The sequence below is a fragment of the Schistocerca cancellata genome, chromosome 1 (assembly GCF_023864275.1).
Source record: "Schistocerca cancellata isolate TAMUIC-IGC-003103 chromosome 1, iqSchCanc2.1, whole genome shotgun sequence".
Taxonomy (NCBI): Eukaryota; Metazoa; Arthropoda; class Insecta; order Orthoptera; family Acrididae; genus Schistocerca; species Schistocerca cancellata.
This window is the reverse complement of record NC_064626.1, coordinates 10197513-10219328: the sequence shown is the minus strand read 5'-3', so window position 1 is coordinate 10219328 and position 21816 is coordinate 10197513. Positions and strand designations below refer to the sequence as shown.

Genomic DNA, 21816 nt, shown 5'->3' with positions numbered 1-21816 from the left:
TTGAAAAGGGAAGTGGATAGGTTGAAGTTAGATATAATGGGAATTAGAGAAATTCGGTGGCAGGAGTAACGGGGTTTCTGGTCAGGTGAATACGGGGTTGTAAATACGAGATCAAATAGGGATAATGCAGGAGTAGGTTTAATAATGAATAGGAAAATAGGAATTGGAGTAAGCTACTACAGACAGCATAGTGAATGCAATCTTGTAGTAAAAATAGACACTTAACTCACACCCACCACAGTAGTGTGTATGCCAACTAGCTCTGCAGATGATGGGGAGGTTGAAGAAATGAAGAATCGAAGAAATGGATAATGAGAGAAAAGAAGTTATTCAGATGGTGAAGGGAGACGAAAATTTAATTGCAGAGGGGAACTAGAATTTGATAATAGGAAAAGGAAGAGAAGGAAAAACAATAGGTGAACATGGACTGAGGGAAAGAAATGAAAGAGAAAGCTGACTAGTAGAATTTTGTACAGAGTACAATCTAATCTCACTAACACTTGATTTAAGAAACATGAAAGAAGATTGTACACATGGAAGAGATCTGGAGTAACACGAAGGTTCCAGATTGATTGTATAATGGTAAGCACAGATTTCAAAACCAGATTTTAAATTGTAAGACATTTCCAGGGACAGATGTGGACTCCGACCACAATGTATTGGCTATGAACTGTAAATTAAAGCAGAAGAAATTGCAAAAAATGAAGAAATTAAGAACATGGGACCTGGATATGCTGCAAGAACCAGAGGATGTTGAAAGTTTCGGAAGGAGCACTAGGCAACAGATGACGAGAACTGAGGATAGGCAAATAAAAGAAGACGAATGGGTAGCTTTAAGAGATAAAATAGTGATAGCAGCAAAGGATCAAATGGGTTAAAAAGACCAAGCCTAGTAAAAATCCTTGGATAATACACAACCAGGTGAAAGGAAACACAAGTGTATTAAAAATGAGAATGACAGAAAGTGTGCCAAATGGCTAAGTGAAAATTGGCTAGAGGGCAAATATAAATACACTACTGGCCATTAAAATTGCTACACCACGAAGATGACGTGCTACAGACGTGAAATTTAACCGACAGGAAGAAGATGCTGTGATATGCAAATGATTAGCTTTTCAGAGCATTCCACAAGGTTGGCACCAGTGGCGACACCTACAATGTGCTGACATGAGGAAACTTTCCAACCGATTTCTCATACACAAACAGCTGTTGACCGGCATTGCCTGCTGAAACGTTGCTGTGATGCCTCGTGTAAGGAGGAGAAATGCGTACCATCACGTTTCCGACTTTGATAAAGGTCGGATTGTAGCCTATCGCGATTGCGGTTTATCGTATTGCGACATTGCTGCTCGCGTTGGCTGAGATTCAATGACTGTTAGCAGAATATGGAATAGGTCAGTTCAGGAGGGTAATACGGGATGCCGTGCTGGATCCCAACGGCCTCATATGACTAGCAGTCGAGAGGCATCTTATACGCATGGCTGTAACGGATCGTGCAGCCACGTCTTGATCCCTGAGTCAACAGATGGGGACATTTGCAAGACAACAACCATCTACACGAACAGTTCGACAACGTTTGCAGCAGCATGGACTATCAGCTCGGAGACCAAGGCTGTGATTACCCTTGATGCTGTATCACAGACAGGAGCGCCTACGATGGTATACTCAACGACGAACCTGGGTGCATGAATGGCAAAACGTCATTTTTTTGGATGAATCCAGGTTCTGTTTACAGCATCATGACGGTTGCATCCATGTTTGGCGACATCGCGGTGAACGCATATTGGAAGTGTGTATTCGTCATCACCATACTGGCGTATCACCAGGTGTGATGGTATGGGGTGCCATTGGTTACAAGTCTCGGTCACCTCTTGTTCGCATTGACGGCACTTTGAACAGTGGACATTACATTTCAGATGTGTTACGACCCGTGGCTCTACCCTTCACTCGATCCCTGCGAATCCCTACATTTCAGCAGGATAATGCACGACCTCATGTTGCATGTCCTGGATGGGCTTTCTGGATACAGAAAATGTTCGACTGCTGCCCTGGCCAGCACATTCTCCAGATCTCTCACCAATTGAAAACGTCTGGTCGATGGTGGCCGAGCAACTGGCTTGTCACAATACGCCAGTCACTACTCTTGATGAACTGTGGTATCGTGTTGAAGCTGCATGGGCAACTGTACCTGTACACACCATCCAAGCTCTGTTTGACTCAATGCACAGGCGTATAAAGGTTGTTATCACAGCCAGATGTGGTTGTTAAGGGTACTGATTTCTCAGGATCTATGCACCCAAATTGTGTGAAAATGTAATCACAAGTCAGTTATAGTATAATATATTTGTCCAATGAATACCCGTTTATCATCTGCATTTCTTCTTGGTGTAGCAATTTTAATGGCCAGTAGTATATTTAGGAGCATATTTCACTATGGGAAAGATACTGTCTACCGGAAAACTAAAGAGGCCTTTGGAGAAAAGAGAAGCTGCTGTACGAGTATCAACACCTCATATGGAAAAAACAAATCCTAACCAAACAAAGAAAAACTGAAATGTGAAAGGAGTATATAGAGAGTCTACACAAGGGAAACAAACTTGAAAGCAATACATAGAAAGGGACAGGAAGAGGACGTAGATGAAGATGAAATTTGAGATACAAGACTGCAACAAAGACCTGCACTGAAAGACCTAAGTCGAAACAACGTCCCAGAAGTAGACACATTCTGTCAGAACTACTGGTGACTTTGGGAGAGCCAGTCATGACAAAATTATTCCATCTGGTGTGTAAGGCGTGCGAACAGGCAAACTATCCTCAGACTTCATGAAGAATTCCAAAGAGATCAGGTGTTGACAGGTGTGAAGATTAGCAAATTATCTGTTTAATAAGTCACGGTTGCAAAATAGTAACATGAATTCTTTAAAGGAGAAAGGAAAAACTGGTAGAAGCTGAAATGTAGGAACATGTGAAGCGATATGGACGCTTCAACTTTAGAGGATACGTTAAGAAAAGCATTTGACAATGTTAATTGCAATACTCTCCCTGAAATTCTGAAGGTAGCAGGGGTAAAATACAGGTAGTGAAAGGCTATTTAGAACTAACTTGTGCAGAAATCAGGTGGCAGTTATAGATGTGAGGGGCATGAAAGGGAAGCAGCAGTTGAGAAGGGAGTGAGACAGGGCTGCAGCCTATCCCCAATTTTACCAAACCAAAGAAAACTTTGGAGCAGGAATTAAAACACAAAGGAACTACAGACACTGGCTGAGAGCAGGCATTGATTGAAATCAGTGCGCCAGACCGGGATTCGAGCCCGGATCTCCTGCTTACGAGGCAGGTGCTCTGACCAACGAGCCACCCGGACACCGTGGTCATTGCATCTGCATGAACTACCCTAGCACACCTCCCATCAGACACAAATTTTCAACTTATCCACACACAACTACTGTAAGGTCCTTGCCCATTATCCTCATTATTCATGGCATTTCACTGATTCCCATAAGAGTTCGAGCCTGGCACGCATCTGCATTGAAGAGACCACTGGCCATCTCACTTATTTAAGAGGTCCACTCCTCTGACTGTGTTAAATAAATGTATTTTAGTTATCTCTTTCTTCTTCTTGGGGAAGTTATTATAAAATTTTAATCCCTTAAAGAAAATACAGGGTGTCCCAAAAAGAATGACCCGATTTTAAATGGAATTATTTATTAGGAAGGAGGGCTTAACACCAACAAATTGCATACTAAATTACTCTTAGAAGACATAAGTTTATAAAAATCTATCATAAATGTTCAATATGTCCTCCACTGGCTGCACGAATGACATCTAGCCGATAGCCGAATTCATCCCAAACTGAGTGTAAGGTGTCTTCTGTCACTGAAGCTACTGTAACTGATATTCTGGTTTTTAGTTCATCAACGTCTCGAGGTAAGGGAGGAATGCAAACACATTGTTTAACATACCCCCACAGGAAGAAATCACACGGTGTTAAGTCAGGGGACCTTAGGAGGCCAAGAGTGCAAAGCCTGGTCTCGCGGTTCCGTACGCCCCGTCCAACGTTGAGGTATGTTGGCATAGAGGAAACTGCACACGTTGTTTTGCCAGTGCAGTTGTGCTACATCTTGCTGATAGGTTGGTTTGGGGGGTTGAATGGACCAGACTACAAAGGCCATCGGTTCCTTTTTCCATGACCAAAAACACCCACGAAGAGGAAAAAGAACAAGTAATGCAGATGACAAGGGACAACACAGAACAAGAAAGACCCAGACAAAGAACAGAAAACAAGGAATTAAAAGCAGACATAGTTCTACAGTGGTTGGCTGACCATGGAAACAAAAAAGGAAAAGCCAACTACCGAGAGACACACTAAAAAACACCAATCTGAAACCATAGGCCAAAGGCCAGACTCAACACAAAAAAAGTGACAAACCCTCAGATCGAGCGGTAAAAGCCTCCTGCAGGAATAAAACTCAAAACCAGATTGCCATTGCAGTGCCATCTGTTAAAAGTGTAGGGAGTGTATCAGGAAGTGCAAACGTCTGCCTGAGCACAGTTAAAAGCGGACAGGCCAACAAGATGTGGACCACGGTCAATGCTGACCCACAGTGACATAGAGGTGGGTCATCGTGGCACAATAAGTGACTGTGTGTCAGCCAGGTGTGGCCAATGCGCAGCTGGCAGAGAACAACAGAGTCCCCGTGAGAGGCTCGCAAGGAGGAGTGCCACACACCAGTAGTCTGATTGACGACCCGAAGTTTGTTGGGGGAAGGCGGGTGCGCCATTCGTCACTCCAGGTACCGAGGCCCTTCTGCCGCAAAACTGACTGGAGATCACACTCCGAAAGACCAATCTCCAGGGCTCGTGCATCGACAGCCTGTTTGGCCAGCGTGTCAACCCGTTCATTACCTGGGATGCCGACATGACCCGGGGTCCACACAAAGACCACGGAGCAGCTGCAACGGGTAAGAGTATGGACGGACTCCTGAATACCCATCACCAAACGAGAGCGAGGAAAACACTGGTCGATAGCTCATAAACTGCTCAGGGACTCACTACAGATAACGAAGGACTCACCTGATCAGGAGCGGATATACTCTAGGGCACGAGAGATGGTGACGAGCTCTGCAGTGAAAACACTGCAGCCTTCCAGCAATGAGCATTGTTCTGATTGTCCCCCAAGAGTGAAAGCATACCCAACTCGAACAGCAACTGTCGAAGCATCGGTATAGACTACGGCAGAGCCGGGAAACGTGGCAAGGGTGGAAAGAAAGAAAGCATCGGCGGAGGGCCGCGGGAGGGACTGAGTCTTTCAGGCCTCGTGCCAAATCGAGCTGAAGGCATGGGCGGGGCACACACCACGGGGGTAGACATAGATGGACCGGAGCTGCCGTTCTGGAAGATGGGCAACCGAGTTGGGGAACAGGGCACGGTAATTTGGATGCCCGAGCAAGCTACAAACATGTGCAGCATACGCGGCAAGCAGTCGTTGACACCGGATCTGCAATGGAGGGACACCAGCCTCCACAAGTAGGATGTTTACAGGGCTCGTGCGGAAAGCTCCGGTTGCAAGTCGGATCCTGCAATGAAGTACGGGGCCAAGCAACCGCAACGCGGAAGGTGAGGCCGAACCGTAAGCCAGGCTCCCATAACCGAGACGGGACCGAATCAACGCCTGATACAGGTGGAGAAGGGTAGACTGACCGGCACCCAGGCTGGTGTGACTCAAGCAACGAAGAGCATTAAGATGCCGCCAGTATGTTTGTTTAAGCTGCCAAACATGAGGGAGCCAAGTCAACCAGATATCAAAAAGCAAACCCAAAAACCTATGCGTCTCCAACACAGCAAGAGGTTCGGCATCAAGATAAAGCCGGGTCTCAGGGTGAACAGTGCGACGCCAGCAGAAATGCAAATGACGCAAGTCTTGGCGGCTGAAAACTGGAAACTGTGTGTCATGGGCCAAGACTGCGCCCTGTGGATAGTGCCCTGCAGCTGTCGTTCAGCACCTGCAATGCCAGTGGAGCTGCAGTACAGGCAAAAGTCATCAGCATACAAAGAAGCTGATATGGATGTTCCCACAGCTGCAGCTAGCCCTTTGATAGCAACTAAAAAGATGCAGACATTCAAGACAGAGCCTTGCAGGACCCCATTCTCCTGCACTCTGGAGGAACTATGGGAGGAACCAACTTGCACGCGGAAGGAATGAAGTGACAAAAAATAATTAATAAAAATTGGGAGCGGGCCCCTGAGACCCCATCCATGAAACATGGCGAGAATGTGATGTCGCCATGTCGTATCGTATGCCTTCAGCGTGTCAAAAAAGACGGCAACAGGGTGCTGACAGCAGGCAAATGCCATATAGGTGGTAGACTCCAGGCACACCAGATTATCAGAGGCAGAGCGGACCTTATGGAACCCACCCTGAGATGCAGCCAGAAGTCCCCGAGACTCGAGTAGCCAGCTCAGCCTCCGGCTCACCACGAGTTCGAGCAACTTGCACGGATCGTTGGTGAGGCTAATGGGGCAGCAGCTGTCCACCTCCAGTGGGTTCTTGCCAGGTTTCAACAAGGGGGTGATAATGCTTTCCTGCCATTGGAATGGGAACTCAACCTCAACCCAGATATGGTTCAAAAGGTCGACGAGGCGTTGCTGGCAGTTCACTGAGAGGTGTTTGAGAATCTGATAGTGGATATGATCTGGCCCGGGAGCCATATCAGGGCAAGCGGCTAGGGCACTTTGGAATTCCTACTCACTGAATGGAGCATTGTATGATTCGGGGTGGCACATATGGAATGAAAGGCTCCGATGTTCCAACTGCTCTTTTAGGGAGCGGAAGGCCAGCGGGTAGTTCACAGAAGCAGAACACTGAGCATAATGCTCCGCTAAGAAGTCTGCAATCGTGTCAGTACCGACTGCTCCATTCAGGGAAAGCCCAGGTACGCTAATGGGGGTCCAATATCCATAGAGTCGCCTAATCTTGGCCCAAACCTGCAATGGAGAGGTATGGATGCCAATGGTGGAGACATACCTTTCCCAGCACTCCTGCTTCCATTGGCGAATATGGCGGCGGGCTCGGGCATGGAACCACTTGAAGGCAATGAGGTGGTCCAGTGACGGGTGCCGCTTATGATGTTAGAGGGCCTGCCTGCGATCGCGTATCACCTCAGCAATCTCTTGTGACCACCAAGGCACAGTCCTCTGCCAAGGGGACCCAGAAGAACAGGGAATTACAGATTCTGATGCAGAAACAATGGCGGTGGTGAACATGTGAATCACCAAATCAATAGTGTCATGAAAAAGAGGTTCAATAGTGGCAATGGAGGCGAAAGAGTCGCTGTCAGCCTTATTCAAAGCTAATCTGGGGAGGAGCCCAGGACAGTGATGCTGTGGCAGTGACAGAAAGATCAGAAAGTGGTCACTACCGCACAAGTCGTCATACACACTCCACTGGACAAACAGTAGAAGGCCAGAGGTGCAGACCAAGAGGATGACAGCTGAATACATGCCATGCGCCATACTGAAATGTGTGGAGGCACCATTACTTAAAAGAGAAAGGTCTAGCTGTGCTAACACTTGCTCAACGACAGTGTCTTGGCGTGTTGCCACCTATCCACCCCACAAAGGGTTATAGGCGTTAAAGTCGCCCAGTAACAGAAAAGATGGTGGCAGTTGGGCTATCAGCATAGCCAATACATGCTGTGGGACATCACCATCCGGTGGAAGATAGATACTGCAGACAGTAACAGCCTGTGACATTCACACCGTAACAGCGACAGCCTCTAAAGGCGCTTGAAGAGGCACACACTTGCTGTAATGAGTGTTAAGGACATAGACGCAGACTCCACCAGATACCCTCTCATATGCTGCCCGATTCTGATGATAACGCCGATAGCCACAGAGGGTGGGGGTTCGCAACGCCGGAAACCAAGTTTCCTACAGAGCAATGCCGAAGAAAGGGTGCAGGCTGATAAGTTGTTGGCAAATGGTGGAAAAATCCGCTGCAATTCCACTGGAGCAGACTAGCTTGTGATGCAATGCGCTTAATGGTAGCACCAGTACCATGACATACATTTTTACCACGGCTTATTGCAAAAAAATTCCATTTTGCATGAATCTGAAAATCATGGTAATGCATGCATAATCTTTTGAGATTTACAGTTTTTGTACTGACTAGCTGCCCCATCACTGAAGTATTTCGCAAAATGTACGTGAGGCAAATTGTTTTTCACATATGCCATGACAATGCGAATGTGGGCATGAACTGCAATGGCATCATGAATTAAACAATCACTAAAAACGCACAGGTTCATGACAGACACATCACCTGATTCACCTCTACAGTAAATCGCAAATGGCTGGGGAGCTGCTTGACTGTTGTCCCAATGATATCTTTGGATGGCATCTTGAACTATAAATGCATAATTTTCAGAAAAGTCTAGTATTACTATAATTTCATCTTGTTTCAAATTATCCTTACAAAACTGGAGATAAGCTGATTGTGCAGTTGCTGTGAAGCTGTTTGTCCATTTTTTTGACAACACACTTCAACAAAATCTTCCACTGTACTTTGCTTTCTTTCAAGACTTGTGCGATCCATGTGTGTCCATTGTTTATAAGAAACAAGTTCATCGTCATCCATAAGGAGTTCACCATACAGTTTGCTATTCATGTGTTCTGCAAGATTTGCCTTACCAGGACACTTTTCACACTTGTGTACCAAGCACTGGTAGGAACTGATGTCACACACTAGCAGCTTCATTGCACCTTTGTAATCCAGACCAGAATCCTTTATAGCAGCAAACATCAGCTTAGCATTTTGATGGGTCTCACATACACAAACATTGTGTGTGCCCCTTGCACGTACAGGCACAACCCGTTTTGGCCGAAGGTTGAAAAAAGGTGATAAACCTACTTTGGTATTGGGATACTTTTCCTTGAATTCGACATATAGTTCTGACATGTTGCATAGCAACAGACTTTTTTGCATCTGTACATGTACATTTCCCATTTCCAGGTATTATTCGGCTATAGTCATTACTTTCATAAAACTCCCAACACTAGCACCTTTATTTCTGAACTCAATTGCTTACCCTGAGCCTGCTGAAGTTGTGGAAGCACTCCTTGGGTTGCTTTTATTTTCCTAGCTTGCTTCACCATATATGTAGAAACACTGAATTCCTTTGCAGTGTAGTCAACAGACCAGCTGGAAGGTGCAAGGGTAAGAATAGCTACTTTTTTCTGGCGTGTGGATATGGCACATTTTTCTTTCAAATCATGCACAATTTTGTCCACATCAGAGCATTTTTGGCATGATTTCTGTTCCTTTGGAGCAGATAGTTCTTCCTCTTCCACCATTAGTGTGTCAGCTATTTTGTGTTTTAATTCCATTTGAGCTTCTTGTAGTTTTCTTCTACCATAGCTGGGCCTGTCTCTTTTCCCAACTTTGGGTGTCTTCATGGGAGACAAACCAAGAGCAGTCACTGAATTATTTAATTGCTCATCCACTGTGGTTGTAGGTGGCTGATACTCTTCGTCCCTGTCACGTAAATTATCAGAATATTCTTCATTTTTTAGCAGTGTAACACACCTGGAACATAACTTTTGTCCTGGTTTCATGTTAAGTCCCATGCACTGATTCACTTTCAATACTGATTTTATATCAATTTCTCTGTCTTCTTATGAATCTGAAATGGATCAAAACAACTTCTTTGTAGGAAAGAATACTTATCCAGAAACGCTTTCCTATTATGATAACAAACACTTAAGTTTCCTGGAACTGTACTTCTTGTGCCCACAGGGTGTATCCCGGATCTCCATAGCAACAAATCTTGGTCCGATTCATCCAGACCATACAGTACAAAGTGAATGCCACATTTTGTTCCATATGTTGTTTTATGGCATTCAGATGCTTGTGCTCTACCAATACTGCAACTTGTTTGAACAAAAGCACCACTAGTACACTCTTCTGCCTCCATAGTGACTTTCCACAACAGTACTGATCAGTCGAACTAGAATCTTAAAAACATGAGTAACCTGTAATTGTTGCTTGTTTCCTTTGTTGTTCCTGCCTAACAATGACTCATTCAGTCCCTGAAAACTACCATTGTTTAACTTTCTATTGCCTAATGGTTTCCAACAATTGCTGCAGCTTTATCGGAAACAAGCTGTCTGCATCATCACTATTACTTGCTAAATCGTGTTAAAAGAAACGTAACCAAATACAACCCCCCCCATGAACCATGGATCTTGCCGTTGGTGGGGAGGCTTGCGTGCCTCAGCGATACAGATAGCCGTACCGTAGGTACAACCACAACAGAGGGGTATCTGTTGAGAGGCCAGACAAACGTGTGGTTCCTGAAGAGGGGCAGCAGCCTTTTCAGTAGTTGCAGGGGCAACAGTCTGGATGATTGACTGATCTGGCCTTGTAACAATAACCAAAACGGCCTTGCTGTGCTGGTACTGCGAACGGCTGAAAGCAAGGGGAAACTACAGCCGTAATTTTTCCCGAGGGCATGCAGCTTTACTGTATGATTAAATGATAATGGCGTCTTCTTGGGTAAAATATTCCGGAGGTAAAATAGTCCCCCATTCGGATCTCCGGGCGGGGACTACTCAAGAGGATGTCGTTATCAGGAGAAAGAAAACTGGCGTTCTACGGATCGGAGCGTGGAATGTCAGATCCCTTAATCGGGCAGGTAGGTTAGAAAATTTAAAAAGGGAAATGGATAGGTTAAAGTTAGATATAGTGGGAATTAGTGAAGTTTGGTGGCAGGAGGAACTAGACTTCTGGTCAGGTGACTACAGGGTTATAAACACAAAGTCAAATAGGGGTAATGCAGGAGTAGGTTTAATAATGAATAAGAAAATAGGAATGCGGGTAAGCTACTACAAACAGCATAGTGAACGCATTATTGTGGCCAAGATAGATACAAAGCCCACACCTACTACAGTAGTACAAGTTTATATGCCAACTAGCTCTGCAGATGACGAAGAAATTGAAGAAATGTATGATGAAATAAAAGAAATTATTCAGATAGTGAAGGGAGACGAAAATTTAATAGTCATGGGTGTAGTCATCGAGTGTAGGAAAAGGGAGAGAAGGAAACGTAGTAGGTGAATATGGATTGGGGCTAAGAAATGAAAGAGGAAGCCGCCTGGTTGAATTTTGCACAGAGCACAACTTAATCATAGCTAACACTTGGTTTAAGAATCATGATAGAAGGTTGTACACAGGGAAGAACCCTGGAGATGCTAAAAGGTATCAGATAGATTATATAATGATAAGACAGAGATTTAGGAACCAGGTTTTAAATTGTAAGACATTTCCAGGGGCAGATGTGGACATAACTATTGGTTATGAACTGTAGATTAAAACTGAAGAAACTGCAAAAAGGTGGGAATTTAAGGAGATGGGACCTGGATAAACTGACTGAACCAGAGGTTGTACAGAGTTTCAGGGACAGCATAAGGGAACAGTTGACAGGAATGGAGGAAAGAAATACAGTAGAAGAAGAATGGGTAGCTTTGAGGGATGAAATAGTAAAGGCAGCAGAGGATCAAGTAGGTAAAAAGACGAGGGCTAGTAGAAATCCTTGGGTAACAGAAGAAATATTGAATTTAATTGATGAAAGGAGAAAATATAAAAATGCAGTAAATGAAGCAGGCAAAAAGGAATACAAACGTCTCAAAAATGAGATCGACAGGAAGTGCAGAATGGCTAAGCAGGGATGGCTAGAGGACAAATGTAAGGATGTAGAGGCTTATCTCACTAGGGGTAAGATAGATACTGCCTACAGGAAAATTAAAGAGACCTTTGGAGATAAGAGAACCACTTATATGAACATCAAGAGCTCAGATGGAAACCCAGTTCTAAGCAAAGAAGGGAAAGCAGAAAGGTGGAAGGAGTATATAGAGGGTCTATACAAGGGCGATGTACTTGAGGACAATATTATGGAAATGGAAGAGGATGTAGATGAAGATGAAATGGGAAATACGATACTGCGTGAAGAGTTTGACAGAGCACTGAAAGACCTGAGTCGAAATAAGGCCCCCGGAGTAGACAACATTCCAGTAGAACTACTGACGGCCTTGGGAGAGCCAGTCCTGACAAAGCTCTACCATCTGGTGAGCAAGATGTATGAAATAGGCGAAATACCCTCAGACTTCAAGAAGAATATAATCATTCCAATCCCAAAGAAAGCAGGTGTTGACAGATGAGAAAATTACTGAACAATCAGTTTATTAAGCCACAGCTGCAAAATACTAACACGAATTCTTTACAGACGAATGGAAAAACTAGTAGAAGCCGACCTCGGGGAAGATCAGTTTGGATTCCGTAGAAATACTGGAACACGTGAGGCAATACTGACATTACGACTTATCTTAGAAGAAAGATTAAGGAAAGGCAAACCTACGTTTCTAGCATTTGTAGACTTAGAGAAAGCTTTTGACAATGTTGACTGGAATACTCTCTTTCAAATTCTATAGGTGGCAGGGGTAAAATACAGGGAGCGAAAGGCTATTTACAATTTGTACAGAAACCAGATGGCAGTTATAAGAGTCGAGGGGCATGAGAGGGAAGCAGCGGTTGGGAAGGGAGTGAGACAGGGTTGCAGCCTCTCCCCAATGTTATTCAATCTGTATATTGAGCAAGCAGTAAAGGAAAAAAAAGAAAAATTTGGAGTAGGTATTAAAATCCATGGAGAAGAAATAAAAACTTTGAGGTTCGCCGATGACATTGTAATTCTGTCAGAGACAGCAAAGGACTTGGAAGAGCAGTTGAACGGAATGGATGGTGTCTTGAAGGGAGGATATAAGATGAACATCAACAAAAGCAAAACGAGGATAATGGAATGTAGTCGAATTAAGTTGGGTGATGCTGAGGGTATTAGATTAGGAAATGAGACACTTAAAGTAGTAAAGGAGTTTTGCTATTTGGGGAGCAAAATAACTGATGATGGTCGAAGTAGAGAGGATATAAAATGTAGACTGGCAATAGCAAGGAAAGCGTTTCTGAAGAAGAGAAATTTGTTAACATCGAGTATAGATTTAAGTGTCAGGAAGTCATTTCTGAAAGTATTTGTATGGAGTGTAGCCATGTATGGAAGTGAAACATGGACGGTAAATAGTTTGGACAAGAAGAGAACAGAAGCTTTTGAAATGTGGTGCTACAGAAGAATGCTGAAGATTAGATGGGTAGATCACATAACTAATGAGGAAGTATTGAATAGGATTGGGGAGAAGAGAAGTTTGTGGCACAACTTGACCAGAAGAAGGGATCGGTTGGTAGGACATGTTCTGAGGCATCAAGGGATCACCAATTTAGTACTGTACGGCAGCGTGGAGGGTAAAAATCGTAGGGGGAGACCAAGGGATGAATACACTAAGCAGATTCAGAAGGATGTAGGTTGCAGTAGGTACTGGGAGATGAAGAAGCTTGCACAGGATAGAGTAGCATGGAGAGCTGCATCAAACCAGTCTCAGGACTGAAGACAACAACAACAACAACAACCAAATACATCTCTGTTAACTTTTATTGTACACAAATGCCTTGCAATAACAAGTTGAAATTTTGCCACATATTATATTATGCGCTACTTATGCAGCAGTGTTTGAAATTTGACTTGGATACCACTTGTCCCTTTTGTGCTACCACACTTAGAAAATCCATGTTTTTCAGGTAATTTTTCAAATTTTTGTATTTCCGTGTGCATGTAACTCTGTTTGTGTGACTGATATGGGCAAGATGAGTTGTGTGTGTGTTTAGGCCACATTAAGCTTACCACAAAAAAAAAAATTATACGCTTTTTGAGTGAATTATATTTGGCATACATTTTAACGTATTACATTTTTTAAATCTCATTTTGAAATATTTTATTTTCCCTCAAAAATATGTTGTTGGTGTTTTGATTCATAGAGTGTGTTCTCTAAGTGGATGTTACTGGGTTGTAAAAATTTCACTGGACTGTGCGGAATAGTTCCAAAGTTATTAAGACCTGAAGTTGGGTCTGAAGATAGATTGCCAGATGCGGGTTGCAATTTCCGGGTCACGCCACCTTCTTTCACAAACCATAATTGTGAATCTAATTGGCAGGGGAACTTAAAATTTTGTACATGAGTTTTCCACACTTGGTAGCATTGGTGTGCTAAATTTCAGTCAAATCTGAGACTATCAGCTGGAACATTTTCTCACATTGGTTGAATTGACATGGAATGACCCCACAATGGTTTAAGAAGAAGAGTAAGACCTGAGCAAATTTCTCTTTTATTGCTTTGTTTGTGTAGAATTACTTCTCTGTCAAATTTACAAATACATAAAAGGGTGCCTAAACATGAGGCGAACATAGCACTCAGCAATGAGCAGTTCCTGTACTATAAAAATATCTCTCTTGACAGCTTAACAAAAACTAAAAAAGTTCGGTCGGCCTTCGCGTCATAAAAGTCAGTACGGTTTGTATTGTGTAACAAACAAAGCCGCCGGTGACAACAATGACATTTCCAAGAATGAAAAAGTTCCATTGTCAGCTACCTATAAATCAGTAACTAGTGTATTGTTCTTCGTGATTTCTGAAGTGTGCGCAGGAGGAGATCATATTACCACAATGCCAAAGGAGAAGAACAGTAAAGCTTATTTAATTCAACAGTGGATTTATGGATATTCTACTCTAACAACAGATGGAAATGTAGTATTGCGCCAAGTGTGTCAGAAGCACGTAAGTTCTATTTTTGCTTTCTCAAAGTTAAAAATCAATGTGATTTTCGAGTTAGTTTTTTACTTAGTGAAAATAAACTCACTTTATTTTTATACCATTGTTATAGGTGCCCTGTGATAAAAAATTCCAGATTACACAACATTTACAAACAGCTGCTCATAGAAATGCTGCTAATAAAAATATCTCCAACATCCCGACAACCTTATCAGCAGCATTTTCTGCAAGCAGAAGTGGAAATGATGGCAATGATAATTTTTTGAAAGATCTCTGCAAAGCTTTAGTTTCAGCCAACATCCCTTTCAACAAATTAAATAATGTAGAATTTCGAAGGTTCCTCGAAAAATATACCAAACAATAAGTTCCTGATGAATCAACAATAAGGAAAAACTATGTTGGCAAAGTTTACGAAGCGGTAAGTTTAAACATTTATTTAATGAAATTAGTTTGCATGTCAGCTACCCCCATATCCCCCACCCTCCATTTAAGTTTCATTAAAACTTTTCAATTTTTTTAAGAATTTTAAATCTATTACACAAAAATATTTTAAAATTGAAACATAAAATTTAGTATGGCCTGTAGTGTCAACGAGTTTACGAACAAGAAACATTTTTAATATTTTTTGTTATACTTATCCTCCCCCTCCCCTCATTTTACACTTGTGCTCCCCCCCCACAAAAAAAGTGAGATCCATATTACCATGGCTGTTCTTTACAAATCTTCAATAAAATAATTCTTTTCAGGTAATACAGGAGATCAGAGATGATATTGGGGATTCAAATGTGTTGTTATCTGTAGAAGAAACGACTGACTCATGTGGAAGATATATTGGCAACGTTGTCATCGGAAAAATGGCGGAATCTGAGCCAGGAACACCTCATCTCATTGTCTCCAGAGTAATGGAAAAAACAAACCATTCTACTATTGCTAGGGTTGTTCGTGATGGTTGGTTGGTTGGTTGTTTGGGGAAGGCGACCAGACAGCGTGGTCATCGGTCTCATCAGATTAGGGAAGGATGGGGAAGGAAGTCGGCCGTGCCCTTTCAGAGGAACCATCCCGGCATTTGCCTGGAGTGATTTAGGGAAATCACGGAAAACCTAAATCAGGATGGCCGGACGCGGGATTGAACCGTCGTCCTCCCGAATGCGAGTCCAGTGTCTAACCACTGCGCCACCTCGCTCGGTGTTCGTGATGCATTACGCGTTTTGTGGCCTGCTAAAGAAAACGAGGAAAAATTCCTGGTGATAGTTACAGATGCAGCAGCATGTATGATTAAGGCTGCTAAAGCTTTGCAGGCATTTTATCCCATGGCAGTTCACATAACTTGTTTAGCACGTGCTCTTCACCGACTGGCTGAAGAAATTTGAGCATATTTTCCAGACGTAAATACCTTAATTTACTCCATGAAAAAGGTGTTTGTGAAGGCGCCATCAAGAGTAAAATTATTTACTGAAATGATGCCACGTATTTGTTTACCCCCACAGCCGATCATCACGAGGTGGGGAATATGGATAGAAGCAGCTCTGTATTACAGTGAGCATTTAGAAGACATGAAAAGGGTGCTGGACGTGATGGACAGAAACGAAGCAGCAAGTATCCCAGCTGCAATTAGTGCTTCCAATGAGGAGAGTCTCCAGAGTAAATTAATGTTTATTAGGACCTATTTCAGTAAACGCCCAGCCATAATCACACGTTTGGAAGAAAAAGCAAGGCCTCAATTTTCTGCCCTTGAGGTCTACGAAACAGCTGTCGTCGGAGACATACCAGGAGAAATAGGAAAGTGTCTTCGCAACAGAACTGAGAAAACTGAAGCAAGGAATCCAGGTTTAATATTTCTTCAGGACGTGAATAAGGTGTTACAAGGAGAATCTGAAAAACAGCTTAATGGTTATTCTGTAAGTAACATAGCCTCTTTTCGGTACTGTCCTGTGACTTCGTGTGATGTAGAGAGATCTTACTCTTCGTATAAAAACATTTTAAGTGACAGAAGGAAATCATTTCTTCCAGAAAACTGTGGAAAATATTTAATTGTTTATTGCAATAAAAGCAACTGATGCTAAAATAGACTAAGAGAAAGAGACAGACAGTAATAAATATTAACTTTGTTAATTAATGTTTTAAGAATAATTGTATAATCAGATTACTTTAGGAGGCTTAAAAGATGTGAGAAAGTTGAAATAATGAAAGTTTTTAGAGCTTATTTATCAGATTTCTAATGCATAGATGCACGCATATATTCATACTTTTCAGTGCATATAAATCCGAGCACTACTGATGACATTTCTTTTGGCAGTATTTTCTGTGTCAATTGATAAACAATACTTATTCCTGAAAACTGTGTGTTTGCTACACAGTCTACAGAATCATCATTTATGTTTACTATGACAGATATGTTCCCCTCTTTAAGCTGAAGTTTATGCTATTTGTTTTCTTAATGTTCACTGTTCATTTATTGTGTATGGGCCAGTTGAATACAACTGTGAGAGTTTCATTTGCCAGCTGAACTAGTCCTGGCTTTTCATTAGTTAGTAATGTTAGTAACATCAAAAAAAGAGATTCCTCCTCCACATCTGAAAACTTATTTATGTGTAATATGAATATAACTGACCCTAAGTAAGAGGAATTCCTGTGTTAATACGTTTTATGTCTAATAATTGTTCCACAAAAAATGTCATCTGGAGTGTGTGCTATTTCTATCTTTAATACCTTACTTTCCAAGTGCACCTGGCTCATCTCAGTAATTCTTCCCCTGACAGATAAAGGTTCAAATTCGTTCAGTAGTACTTTATGGCCAAATTGTCAAAGCCTTGACTGCTGTTGTCGACACCAGTACAAAAACTATCCATCTAGTCTATTTTGGCAAGCTTCATCTCTGAAAAGTTACTGTAGCCTGTATCCATATGAAAAGTTACTGTAGTCTATATCCATATTAATGTGCTACCTACAGACAAACCCTGGTCTCCCTGTAACATTTTTATCCCCTCTAACCATACACATGATTTTTTAATGCTTCAAAATGTGTTTAATTGACCAGTTCCTTCTTTTACTCACTTTGAGTCACAAATTTCTTTTCTCCTTAATTTGATTCATTCTCTCTTCTATCCATGATTCATTCTCTCTTCTAGACACATAATTTTCAGCATTTTTATGTGGCACCACAACTATTTTAAGAAAGAATTCCTAACAATTTTATGCAACATGCTGCTTATTGTTTTATACAAGCTTATTTCAGCTATATTGCTTTCATCAGTATGTGTTCTGAGGTTGTATGCACACATGTCAACTTTGAATAAACTATTTCTACCGTCTGTAGCTGTCGGGTCTAACATTTTTGAAAACGTTTTAAAGTTGTTCGATGATTTGATGTTGCACATATATCATAAAATGTTTTTTTAATAATTTTGACAGTCATAGAAATTCAAGTTTGGCAGCTAATTGTTTAATCAACTTGGGGATAACCAGGGACAGAACATGAAATCTTCGTGTACATAGTAAAATTCATGGAACTGTGCTTGACAGTATAACTATCAGCTTGAAAGCACGGAAAAAGAAGACTGTTTACCTCAGCCCGTGTAAAATTAAGTCTTACAACATTCATTTAATTAGTGAAAGTGACAACATAGAGGGAAGTACTGGTCCAGGATGTAACACCCAAGCTCAACTAGAGTCACGTTTTACCAATACATAAGAGGTAAAAAAAGCATTTCCTCTTAGAATGTTGCCAGCAGAATGCTATAACACCACCACAAAAGGAAATGACAGCAAATTATCGATAACAGTGTGAGCAATTGGAAGATGGTAAACAGGGCACCGGTACACAGGGCAGCTCGTTTTGTATTATTGCGAAATAGGGGAAATAGTGCCACAGACACGATACGTGAATTGGAGTGACAATCATTAAAACAAAGGCATTTTTCGCTGCGGATGAAATTTGCGTTCACCAGTTTTCTCCTCCGATTGTGAAAACATTCTGTTGGAACCCGCCTACATAGGGAGAAATGATCATCACAATAAAATAAGAGAAATCAGAGCTCGCACAGAAAAATTTAAGTGCTCATTTTTCCCGCGTGCCATTCGAGAGTGGAACGGTAGAGAGCTTGAAGGAGGTTCATTGAACCCTCTGACAGGCACTTAATTGTGGATAGCAGAGTAATCACGTAAATATAGATATATTACAAAAATGCAGGTTACAGTAAATTGCATATTTTAAAATTACAGCAATCACAGGAAGGAAGGGAAATAAGTCTTAAAAGACTATCAACTGTAGAAAATCATGATCATATAACTCAGAGGAAATGAAAAAATTTATAACAGCAATGTATATATTTAATTTACAACACAAATCACAAAGTTTATTATTTAAGTTTAATTTAATGTTTAATTTATTCACTGCCTTGTAATATCTTGCATCAGCCAACACGCAGCCCCGCTGTGAATGCTCTTTTCAAACAGGGGACAAGTTGGTCGATGTCCGTAAGCAGCTGGTAATCGCCCTGACTGCTGTCAAACAATCGACAGCTGCTGCGAATTGGTGTTTGGAAGAGCTCCTGAGAGTCACGTACGTGTTTTTGTTTTGTTTTGTTTGGCTTTAGGGCACAAAAAACAACTGGGATCATAAGCACCTGAGTCAAAACTAAAGAACACAAACACAGAGAGGGCTTAAACAACTATACGTCAGTCCCAACGGACAGAATAGGAGACAGCTAAAAACAGGCGTGTGGAAAAAGGGCTAAAAAAACACCATACAGAAATGGAGGTCCAAAACTAAAACTTAAATGGCCTTCATCATATTGCTTAGGTGGATAAAAAGTAAAATGCAGTCGACAGCATGCACATCATTTGCTAAAACGGCTGATAAATCAGACGGCAAACCCGAGCTGGGACATAAATTGTTAAAAAAAAGGGCATTCCAGCAGGAAGTGGCGAACCGTTAAAATTTGGGCGTAATGTGTACAAAGTGGTGAGGTAGTGCCACTTAGCAAATGACAATGGCTAAAAAAGGTAAAGCCCAATACGCAGCCGAGTTAAAATAATCTCATCCCGGTGGCAGGTACGAGTACTGCAGCCTTGGCAGCAGTCTCGTTTCCTGGCAGACCGACTTGACCAAGGACCCCCAGAAACACGACACTGGCTTCACGAAGAGTGATCGAGTGACAGTTTTTCTGGATGTGCAGCACTAAGGGACGAGAAGTGTATAGCGCACATAGACTTCGGAAGGCACCGAGGGAGTCTGCGCAGAGGAAACAATTGGAAAGGCCGTGTCACCGAATGTATTCTGGGGCCCGATACAAGGTGAGAGCTCACCTGTAAATACTGAGGAGTGGGCCGGAAGCCGATATTGAAAGGCACGGGTGCCAACAGTGAAGGCACACCCGACCCCACAGTCAGTCCGAGAGCCACCAGTGTATACAAAGGTACTATCGTGTAGTTCCGTGCGAAGGTCGTGAAAGTGTAGGAGATAGACCGAGGCTGGAGTTGTGTCCTTAGGAAGTGAATGAAGGCCAAGGTTAACACGGGTCATTTCACGAAGCCGAGGTGGTGAAGGGTTCACACACACTGGGAAAGTTGCGGGTAGTGTGAAGTTAAGCCGTCGTAGCAAGTGGTGAAAGCGGACTCCAGGTAACAGAAAAGAGGACGAGCCCCATACTGACGATCAAAGGAATCATTAAAGATGGAGCCAAAGGACGGGTGGCCACACGTGGCAGACAGACGTGTCTTCTGAGGAGAAAATCATGGTGGTAGGACAGTGGTAGTTCAGCAACTTCAGCATAAAGACTCTCAATCGGACTGGGGTAAAAGGCACCCGTCGCCAAACGGATGCCGTGATGGCGGACAGTACTGAGATGGCATAAGAGGAATGGGTGTGCAGACACATAAGCAAAGCACCCATAGTCGAGTTTTGAACGGACAAGGGACCGGTACAGATGGAGGAGATTAGTGTGATCGGCACCCCAGAAAGTACCATTGAGGACACGTAGGAGATTGAGGCACCATGTACAGTGGGCTGCCAGGTAAGGCGCACAGGAGGACAAAGAGAGTTTCCTATCGAGCATAAGCCCCAGAAATTTTGTAGTTTCAATGGACAGAAGGGCAACAGGTCCTAGACGCAGAGATGGTGGGAGAAACCATTTGCGCTGGCAGAAATTCGTACAGACGGTTTTGTCAGGGGAAAAGTGAAAGCCATCGTCAATGCTCCACGAGTAAAGACGATTGAGACAGCACTGAAGACACCACTCAGTGAGACAGGTGCGTGGTGAACTGCAATAGATGGCAAAATTGTCTACAAAAAGAGAGCCGGAGATTCCCGGCGGGAGACAGGCCATTAGAGGATTAATGGCAAAAGCAAAGAGCACGATGTTTATGGTCGTAGGCCTTCTCCAAAACGAAAAACATGGCCACAGTCTGGGATTTCCACAGAAACAATTCATGACAGGGGTGGACAATGTAACAAGATGGTCACCTGCAGAACGTCGTGCTCGAAATCCACACAGTGCATCCATTAGTAAATGTCGAGACTCAAGCCACCGTACCAGCTGGGCAAGAATCATACATTCCATCGCCTTGCAAACGCAGCTGGTAAGAGAGCTCGGGCGGTAGCTAGAAGGAAGGTTTTTGTCCTTACCGGGCTTAGGTATGGGTACGACGGTGGCTTCACACCAGCGTCCAGGAAAGTGCTCGCTCGCAAGAGAAAGGTACTGTAACATCTGAATGTGGATGGCGTCTGGCCCTGGGGTGGAGGATCGGGATGAACTGAGGGCACGATCTAGCTCCCTAATACTAAAGGCGGCATTGTAGCACTCACGATTCGGAGAAGAGAAGGGTATCGCCCAAGCCTCCTCCACTCGTTTCTGATGGAGGAACGCAGGGTGATAGTGGGAAGAGCTCAAAATGTCAGCAAAATGGCAGCCCAAGATGTTGGAGACAGCAATAGTGTCCATGATGACATCATCAGCGACTGTCAGGCAAGAAATTAGGGGAATGGATCTCGGTTCCAGAGAGCTGTCGGAGGTTGGCCCACATGACAGAGGTAGGTGTGGAACTGTTAAAAGAAACAGTGAATGAAATCCAGCTAGCTCTTTTGCTATCTCGAAGAACGCGATGACACTTTGCATGC

The 21816-nt window shown here is 42.9% G+C and overlaps 1 protein-coding gene across 2 annotated transcripts in view; it reads right to left on the bottom strand.

Moving 5' to 3' along the window:
* LOC126164011 (kanadaptin) overlaps nucleotides 1-21816 on the bottom strand; it is a 318048-nt gene that overhangs the window by 278142 nt on the left and 18090 nt on the right. The window lies entirely within an intron of this gene.